The following is a 10165-nucleotide window of genomic DNA, read 5'->3' on the forward strand; positions in this document are numbered from 1 at the left end:
GGCCAGATAAATGGCCTCAGGGGGCTGCATGCGGCCCGTGAGCCATAGTTTGGGGACGCCTGGGTTAGACAGTGGGTGCAGCCCAAGGACAGGGAGCTGAAGCAGGGTGGGGTGTTGCCTCACCTAAGAAGCTCAAGGGCCTGGAGAACTCCCTCTTCTAGCCAAGGGAAGCCATTAGGGGCTTTTCCTGACACTCTGGCTCAGACACTGTGCTTTTACCAAGGTTTTCACAACCTGCAAACCACGAGATTTCCTCTGGGGCCTACACCACCAATGCCCTGGGTTTCCAGCAGAAAATTGGATGGCCATTTTAGCTGTAGCAGATTTTTTCCTCTCATATCCCAGTGGTGCCTAGAACACCAGCAAGACAGAACCGCTCATTCCCCTGAAAAAGGGGGCTGAAGCCAGGGAGCCAAGTGATCTGGCTTGGTGGGTCCCACTCCCACGAAGACCAGCAAGCTAAGATTCACTGGCTTGAAATTCTCATAGCCAGCAAAGCAGTCTGAGCTCAACCTGGGACATTCCAGCTCCGCATGGGGAGGGGCATCCACCTTTGCTGAGGTTTGGGTAGGAGGTTTTAACCTTGCCTGTGTCAACAAAGTTGCCAGGAGGTTTACACAGCTACTGGGTGGAGGCCATGGGAGCACAGCAAGGTGTCTGCAGGCAGACTGTGTCACAGGACTCCGTTTTTGCTGTGCGGGACATCTCTCAAAAAAGGCAGCAGCCTCTCAGGGACTTGTAAATAGAGTCCCCAACTTCCTGGGACAGAATACCTGGAAAAAGGGGTGGTTGTGGGTTCAGCTTTGGCAGACTTAAATGTCCCTGCCCAGCAGCTCTGAAGAGAGCAATGGATCTCCCAGAACAATGCTCAAGCTCTGATAAGGACTGCCTCCCCAAGTGGCTCCCAGACTTTCATGTATCCTGACTGGGAGACACCTCATGTAGGAGAACTCTGGCTGGCATCTGGTGGGTACCCTTCTGGGATGAAGCTACCTGAGGGAAAAAAAAAAGGCAGCAATCTGCTGTTCGGCAGCCCCTATGGGTGATTCCCAGGCAAAAAAGGTCAGGAGTTGACCTTCAGCAAACTCCAACAGACCTGCAGCAGAGGGGCCTCTTAGAAGAAAAACTCACAAACAGAAAGAAATAGTTTCAACATCAACAGCAACGACATCCACTCAGAGACCCCTCATCCACAGATCAACTTCAAAGACCAAAAGTACATAAATCCACGAAGACAGGAAGAAAACAGTGCAAAAAGGCTGAAATCTCCAAAAACCAGAATGCCTCTTCTCCAGGGGATTACAATTCCTCAGCAGCAGGGGAACACAACTGGATGGAGAATGAGTTTGACAAATTGACAGAAGGAGGTTCAGAAAGTGGATAATAACAAACTTCTACGAAGTAAAGGACTGTGTCCTAATCCAAAGCAAGGAAGCTAAGAACCTTGATAAAAGGTTAGACAAAAGGTTAACTAGAATAACCAGTGTAGAGAAGAACTAAATGACTTGATGGAGCTGTAAAACTCAGCACAAGAACGTTGTGAAGCATACACAAGTTTCAATAGCCCAATTATTAAGCAGAAGAAAGGATATCAGAGATTGAAGATCAACTCTATGAAATAAAGGGAGAAGGCAAGATTAGAGAAAAAAGAGTGAGAAGAGGTGAACAAAGCCTCCAAAAAATATGGGATTATCTGAAAAGATGAAATCTATGTCTGATTGGTGTACCTGAAAGTGACGGGGAGAATGACAACAAATTGGAAAACATTGTTCAGGATATTATCCAGGAGAATGTCCCCAACCTAGGAAGGCAGGCCAACATTCAAGTCCAGGAAATACAGAGAATACCACAAAGATATTCCTCAAGAAGGGCAACCCCAAGACACATAATTGACAGATTCACCAAGGTTGAAATGAAGGAAAAAATGCTAAAGGCGGCCAGAGAGAAAGATTGCATTACTCACAAAGGGAAGCCCATGAGAGTCACAGCAGATCTCTCAGCAGAAACTCTATAAGCCAGAAGAGAATGGGGCCAATATTAACATCCTTAAAGAAAGGAACTTTCAACCCAGAATTTCATTACCAGTCAAACTTAACTGCATAAGTGAAGGAGAAATAAAACCCTTTACAGACAAGCAACTGCTGAGAGATTTTGTCATGACCAGGCCTGCCTTACAAGAGCTCCTGAAGGAAGAACTAAACATGGAAAGGAACAACCAGTACCAGCCACTGGAAAAACATACCAAATTGTAAAGACCATTGACACTATGAAGAAACTGCATTAACTAATGGGTAAAAAATCAGCTAGCATCAAAATGGCAGGAGCAAATTAACTAATCTGTAAAAAATCAGCTAGCATCAAAATGGCAGGATCAAATTCAAACATAAAAACATTAACCTTAAATGTAAGTTGGCCAAATGCCCCAATCCAAAGACACAGACTGGCAAATTGGATAAAGAGTCAAGACCTATTGGTGTGCTATATTCAGGAGACCCATCTCACATGCAGACACACATAGGCTCAAAATAAAGGGATGGAAGAAGATTTACCAAGCACATGGAAAGCAAAAAAAGGGGGGTTGCAGTTCTAGTCTCTGTTGGTTTAAAGTTTGTTTCATCAAAGATCAAAAGAGACAAAGAAAGGCATTACATAATGGTAAAGGGATCAATGCAACAAGCTAACTATCCTAAATATACATGCACCCAATTCAGGAGTACCCAGATACATAAAGCAAGTTCTTAATAACCTACAAAGAGACTTAGACTCTCACACAGTAATAGGGGGAGACTTTAACAGCCCACTGTCAATATTAGATAAATCAGTGAGACAGAATATTAAAACGGATATCCAGGACTTAAATTCAGATCTGGAGCAAGCAGACCAATAGACACGTATACAACCTCAAATCAACAGAATATACATTCTTCTCAGCACCACATGACACTGATTCTAAAATTGACCACATAATTGGAAGTAAATCACTCCTCAGGATTTCCATTCTTTTGTATTTTCTAACAGTCTCTCAGACCACAGTGCAATCAAATTAGAACTCAGGATTAAGAGACTCACTCAAAACTGCATAACAACATGGATATTGAACAACCTGCTCCTGAATGACGACTGGATAAATAATGAAATGAAGGCAGAAAGAAAGATGTTCTTTGAAGCAAATGAGAATGAAGACACAATGTTCCAGAATCTCTGAGACACATTTAAAGCAGTGTCTAGAGGGAAATTTATAGCACTAAATGCCTGTAAGAGAAATGAGGAAAGATCTAAAATCGATGCCCAAATGTCACGATCAAAAGAACCAGAGGAGCAATATCAAACAAATTCAAAAGCTAGCAGAAGACAAAATATAATTAAGATCAGAGCAGAACTGAAGGAGACAGAGACACAAAAAACCCTTCAAAAAAAATCAGTGAATCCAGGAGCTGTTTTTGAAAAGATCAACAAAACAAATAGAGTGCTAGCCAGATCAATTAAAAGGAAAAGAGAGAAGACTCAAATAGATGTAATAAAAAATGATAAAGGAGATATCACCACTGATCCCATAGAAATACAAACTACCATCAGAGAATAGTACAAATACTTCTATGCAAATAAATCAGTAAATGTAGAAGCAATGGACAAATTCCTGCACACTTACACATTCCCAAGACTAAACCAGGAAGAAGCTGAATCCCTGAATAGACCAATAACGAGGGTTGAAATTGAGGCAGCAATTAATAGTCTACAAAATTTAAAAAGTCCAGGACCAGATGGGTTCACAGACAAATTTTACCAGATGTACAAAGAGGAGCTGGTACTATTCATTCTGAAACTATTCCAAACAATACAAAAAGAGGAAATTCTCCCTAACTCATTTGATGAGACAAACATTATCCTGATACAAAAATCTGGCAGAGACACAACTAAAAATTAAAATTTTGGGACAATATCCATGATGAATACTGATGCAAAAATCCTTATTAAAATACTGGGAAACTGAATCCAACAGCACACCAAAAAGCTTATACAACACGATCAAGTCTGCTTCATCCCTGGGATGCAAGGCTGGTTCAACATATGCAAATCTAGAAATGTAATCCATCACTTAAAAAGAACCAAAGACAAAAACCACATGATTCTTTCAATAGATGCAGAGCAGGCCTTTTTGAATTGACAAAATTCAACAGCCTTTTATGCTAAAAATTCTCAATAAACTAGGTATTGATGGAACGTATCTCAAAATAATAAAAGCTATTTATTTCAAACCCACAGTCAATATCATGCTGAATGGACAAAATCTGGAAGCATCCCCTTTGAAAACTGGCACAAGACAAATATGCCCTCTCTCACCACTCCTATTCAACATAGTATTGGAAGTTCTGGCCAGGGTAATCAGGCAAGAAAAAGAAATAAAGAGTATTCATTTAGGAAAAGAGGAGTTGTCTCTATTTGCAAACGACATGATTGTATATTTAGAACACCCAAAATCTCCTTAAGCTGATAAGCAACTTCAGCAAAGCCTTAGGATACAAAATCAATGTGCAGAAATCACAAGGATTCCTATATACCAGTAAGAGACAAACAGAAAGTCAAATAATGAGTGAACTCCCATTAACAATTGCTACTAAGAGAATAAAATACCCAGGAATACAACTAAGGGATGTGAAGGACCTCTCCAAGGAGGCTACAAACCACTGCTCAAGGAAATAAGAGGACACAAACAGATGGAAAAACATTCTATGCTCATGGTTAGGGAGAACCAATATTGTGAAAATGGCCATACCACCCAAAGTAATTTATAGATTCAATGCTTTTCCCATTAAGCTACCACAGACTTTCTTCACAGAATTGGAAAAAACCACCTTAAACTTCATATAGAGCCAAAAAAGAGCCCGCATGGCCAAGACAATCCTAAGCAAAACAAAAACAAACAAACAAATAAACAACAAAAACAAAAAGCTGGAGGCATCACTCTACCTGACTTCAAACTATACTACAAAGCTACAGTAATCAAAACAGCATACTGCTGATACCAAAACAGAGACATATATCAATGGAACAGAACAGAGGCCTCAGAAATAACACCACACACCTACAACTATCTGATCTTTGACAAACCTGACAAAAACAAGCAATGGGGAAAAGATTCCCTATTTAATAAATGGTGTTGGGAAACCTGGCTAGTCACATGCAGAGAATTGATACTGGACCCCTTCCTTACATTTTCTACAAAAATTAACTCCAGATGGATTAAAGATTTAAACATAAGACTTAACACCATAAAAACCCTAGAAGAAAACCTAGGCAATACCATTCAGATCATAGGCATGGGCAAAGACTTCGTGACTAAAACACCAAAAGCAATGGCAACAAAACCCAAAATGGACATACGGGATCTAAACTAAAGAGCTTCTGCACAACAAAGGAAACCATCACTACAGTGAACCAGCAACCAACAGAATGGGAAAAATTGTTGCAATCTACCCATCTGACAAAGGGCTAATATCCAAAATCTACAAAGAACTTAAATTTACAAGAAAAAAACAGCCCCATAAAAAAGTGGGCAAAGGATATGAACGGACACCTTTCCTCCTTTCCACTTTAGTCAGTTTCATCAATTCTTTGCTTTGACCCGCATATATGGGTGTGTTTAATGGGAAGCAACTGAAGTTTCCTATGCCCACATTGTTTTACCTATAACAATGGTATGCTCCTCAAAGATTGTATAACAGCGAGGTTCTGTAGTAGTAACACTAGGGATAATCAATGGGCATTTTTCTGAAGAAGCTAAAAATCTTTCAGAATTAAACATGCATACTTAAGAACACAGAGAAACAAATTATAAGCTCCTTGAGGGTAATTTCCATCTCATTCATAATTAGGTCCCCAATATCTGACACATATTAGGTACCCCAAATGTTTGACTCATGTATAAAAGCAATGTTTACTATGATGATGGACATAGGATAGATGTTTGGTAACTGCTTATTGATTTAGAGGAGAATCCTGAATCTTCACACTGGGAAAAGAACTGTTATTAACTGGAGTATCTTTTTAAGGCATGGGTGTAGGCATGGAACTGAGTAAGGTTAGACATAGGTTTTCACCTATTCTTTTCTTCCTCTTCTTCCTCTTTGCTCCCTTCATTATCATTTTGCTGTCATAAGCAGCTAATTCAGAATCCTTTTTGATTTAACGCCATAGGCAAATGGATTTCAAAGTTCCTCCTTACAGTACAACCTGGAACTTCCTGTCATAGTATATTTTAAATTTACATAGCAAAACTCACTGTGAAGGGACTGCTTAAATTTTGAACTGTACTCCGTGCCTAGAGTTGTGTGAATGCTAAGAATACATGCACTTATGAACAGTGTCGCAATAAACATACAAGTGTCTTTATAATAAAATGATTTATAATCCTTTGGGTATATACCCAGTAATGGGATTGTTGGGTGAGATGGTATTTCTATTTCTAGATCCTTAAGGAATTGCCACACTATCTTCCACAATGGCTGAACTAATTTACACTCCCACATTCTGCATATGTACCCCAGAACTTAAAGTATAATTTAAAAAAACCATGCACTTGCCCAAAAGAGTTTACAACATTCACAGCAGAAGCTTTAAACTTTCATTTGGAGGTTAGAGAAAGTTGGCTGGATGGCAAAAGCAAATTTATTTAAATACCATTTTTACACTCGTTTCATAATAGTAACATTTTATCTTTTTTACAATGATTTATAGGCACTGGAGCAGAACAGGAGAGTCAAGAAGAAAAGCAATTAACGAATAAAGGAAAAAGTACCAATAGTGAAGGAAAAAAAAATTCTTCTGAAAGCTAAAGAAGAGAGAATAATTGATGGTTCCATTTTAACTTAATGTTATTTCTGGACCTCTTTTATAATGTGTTATTTACTGCATAGTTTAGAGTTGACAGAAAATAAACAGCATTTGCAATATAATGTCTTTAGCTCTGCATGCACTTGCTCATCCCACTTCCTTGTCAAGTTAGAACTTCAACCAACATCCGTCAAAGTCTCCTGTGATAGAGTCTGTTTTTAATAAGCCCGGCACTATAATTACCTTATTGCAAAGTTAAGGCCAAATGACACTTATGATGAAGGTTTCATGGCTAAACAGTAAAGTCAGTGAAGCATATGCATACCAACTGTCAGACAGGAAATAGCTGTTCGAGGATTTGTTTCTTTATTGCCTGACGAGGGTCACTTCATTTGTACTTGGAAAGTTTATCACAGCTACAACAGGTAGCACAGAAGGAAAAAGAATAACAAAGAGGATAACTGAGGAAGATACCATTATTAACAGATTTTTGAAAAGATGAATTATTGAGCATCGGTGCTCAGTAATGTCTGTGCTGCGTGTTTTCACAAATATTTCCTAATTTAAAACTTCCCAATAATCCAGAGAGTTAAAATATTGTCCAAATTTTGTAGATGGGGAAAGTGGGGCTTTGCAAGTTTTAAAATTATGTGCTGGAGGGCACTTAGCTGACAACTGGCAAAATTACACTAGCAACCCAGTCTAGATTATTTCAAGTCCAATGAGGTTTTCGCTTATGTGATAGGGGCCATATTTGGTCAAGCATGATCCAGATTGTGGTCTGGATGGAAGTGAGGTATGGTTTAGACAGGTCCACATACTGAGTTACTAATAGTAGAAAGGCGGAGAAGCAGATAAATGATGATCCTCTGCATTTCATAGCCAAGATCCATCTCTATTTTACATTGTCTGAAGTTTCACATTTTTGTGACAATTACAATCAACTGTGAATGATATATCAGTATACATCACATTAAGCATCACAGCATCTTTCACCAAAGCAGCTCTGGAAACAAATGGAGTCTTGCTCTCATCTTAGCATGTCTGGATGACAATGACAATGACAGAATGGCACTATGTCTGAAAGGTTAGGAGCATCATTTTCATTTAACGGATGATAGAAAATGAATCACTGCATCATTTGACTCATTTAGTAGTCACCATTAGTAGTCATCAGTCTACTAAATCTGGGATATTTATTCTCCCTTTAATATCCCAAGGCAGAAACATGGGACTTCTTTTCTACTCTTCTCCTGAGGTATTTCAGATTCTTCTCGCAGTTTACCTGAGGGTTCATGTTGGATCAACTTCAGAATTGCTCTGATGCACATCCTGGAAGAGGAATGCTCTACTTTTCAGTGGAGTGCTTAGCATTGGTGGCATCAGACCTGAAGTTTATTTACTGAATAGGGTATTTTGATTCCCAGGACTAATCCACATCAGGGCAGGGTTTTAAAATAATGAATTGATGCAAGGTAAAAATAACTTAAATATTTTGGTTACAAAATCAATGTTAAAGAAACTTGTATTTCAGGCTATGGGAGTTAACATTTAGTCATTGCCATGATATACCAGCAAAGATGGATAATGTTGAAATCAAACTCTTGGCTCTTCAATGGTATCTCTGTGTAATGCCCGGCATCTCTGTATAACTCCCCAATTGAGTTTTCAAGTACCATTCAGGACACAAAAAAACAATTAGGAAGTCAACAAACAAGTGGATTGAGTGAAAGCAGGAGCCTTTCCTCACTCCGTAACACTGTTCACCTCTCCTCCTCTCCTTAGTGTCTGTTGCTTTGGAGATTAGAAGGTGGGGAGGGCCTGGAGATTGGAGAGATCAATGTGGTGGTGGGAGGTCACAGGACTGATTTGGCATCTCCTAGTAATCAACAGAGGGGGTGTCTGGCCATCAGCTTTCCACAGCTTTCTTCAGAATGTGGAGTGTGTGATGCTGCTGTCATCAGTTTTGTCTTCATGCCACTGTTTCTGAGGTAACAGGTCAAGTTCTCCCTCAACATGGTTATATTCCTTGTCTTACCAGAGACATTGAGGTTTTCTGTAATTTCTCCAAAGAGTACTGGTATCAACAACTTGCAGGCCTGGGGTTTTTATGCTGCACTACTTCCTCTAGTCACATTTGATCTTTTTGTGGTTTTATCCTTGCTTATATTAAGACCAAGTGCATAACCGATGTGAATAAGATAAATTTAGTGTTGCAGGAGGGAAAACATTAGCAAGATCATCACTGGGATACATTCTGCCCCCGCAGTGGAGGGAGAGGATTTACTTCTGTTGTGTCCAGCCATCTTGTGGATTTAAAAATCATCAATCTTGAGTTGATTTTTGTATAGGGTGAGAGATGGGGATCCAGTTTCATTCTCCTGCATAACAGTTATCCTAGCACCTCTGTTGAAAAAAGAAATCCTTTCCCCACTTTATGGTTTTGTTTGCTTTGTTGAAGATCAGTTGTCTTTAAGTATTTAGGTTTATTTCTGGGTTCTCTATTCTGTTCCATTGGTGTATGTGCCTATTTTTATACTAGTACCACACTGTTTTGGTGACTATGGCCTTATAGTATAGTTTGCAATCAGATAGTGTGATGCCTCCAGATTTGTTCTTTTTGCTTAGACTTTCTTTGGCTAGATGGGCTCTTTTTTGGTTCCATATGAAGTTTAGAATTGTTACAAATATCAACTCAACATGGAGTAAGGACTTAAACCTAAGATCTGAAACTATAAAAATTCTAGAAGATAACATTTGAAAAAACCTTTCTAGACAGTGGCTTAAGCAAGGATTTTATGACCAAAATCCCAAAAGCAATTGCAATAAAAACAAAGCTAAATAGCTGGGACCTAGTTAAACTAAAGAGTTTTACATGGCAAAAGAAGCAGTCAGCAGAGTAAATAGACAACACACAGAGTGGGAGAAAATGTCCACAATCTATACATCTGACAGAGAACTAATATCTAGAATCCACAACAAACTCAAGTCAATAAGAAAAAAAAAATCAATCCCATCAAAAAGTGGGCTAAGGGAAGAATTGCCAGAAGATGGCCTGACTAGGAACACCTCAGGATTGCAGCTCCCAGTGAAAGTGCAGAGGGTGAGTGGATGCCACATTTCCAGACGGATTTTTATTGCCCACAGACCAGGAGATTCCCAGGTGGAGGAGCCCCATGGGTCGCCAGCATGGCTATTTTGGCCAGTGCAGCTGTTTTGGCTGGCGTGGCTGCTTTGCTGGTGCCCTGGCACAGTGGTTCTCCGTACAAAATACACTGGTCTGGGTGCCTCTTAGCTGGCGATTGGAGCCCCAGGAAGGCAGATCGCCCATTCA

The 10165-nt window shown here is 39.6% G+C and overlaps 1 long non-coding RNA gene across 4 annotated transcripts in view; it reads left to right on the top strand.

The window, feature by feature from the left end:
- The window catches only part of LOC141583628 (uncharacterized), a 42527-nt gene extending 34815 nt beyond the window's left edge, over positions 1-7712 (top strand). For all 4 annotated transcript variants that reach the window (XR_012516329.1, XR_012516328.1, XR_012516331.1 and 1 more), the window contains one exon: positions 6736-7712. This is a non-coding gene — a long non-coding RNA (uncharacterized LOC141583628). The remainder of the gene's footprint in view (positions 1-6735) is intronic.
- Positions 7713-10165: the final 2453 nt, after the last annotated feature.

The sequence above is a fragment of the Saimiri boliviensis genome, chromosome 2, assembly GCF_048565385.1.
Source record: "Saimiri boliviensis isolate mSaiBol1 chromosome 2, mSaiBol1.pri, whole genome shotgun sequence".
Taxonomy (NCBI): domain Eukaryota; kingdom Metazoa; phylum Chordata; class Mammalia; order Primates; family Cebidae; genus Saimiri; species Saimiri boliviensis.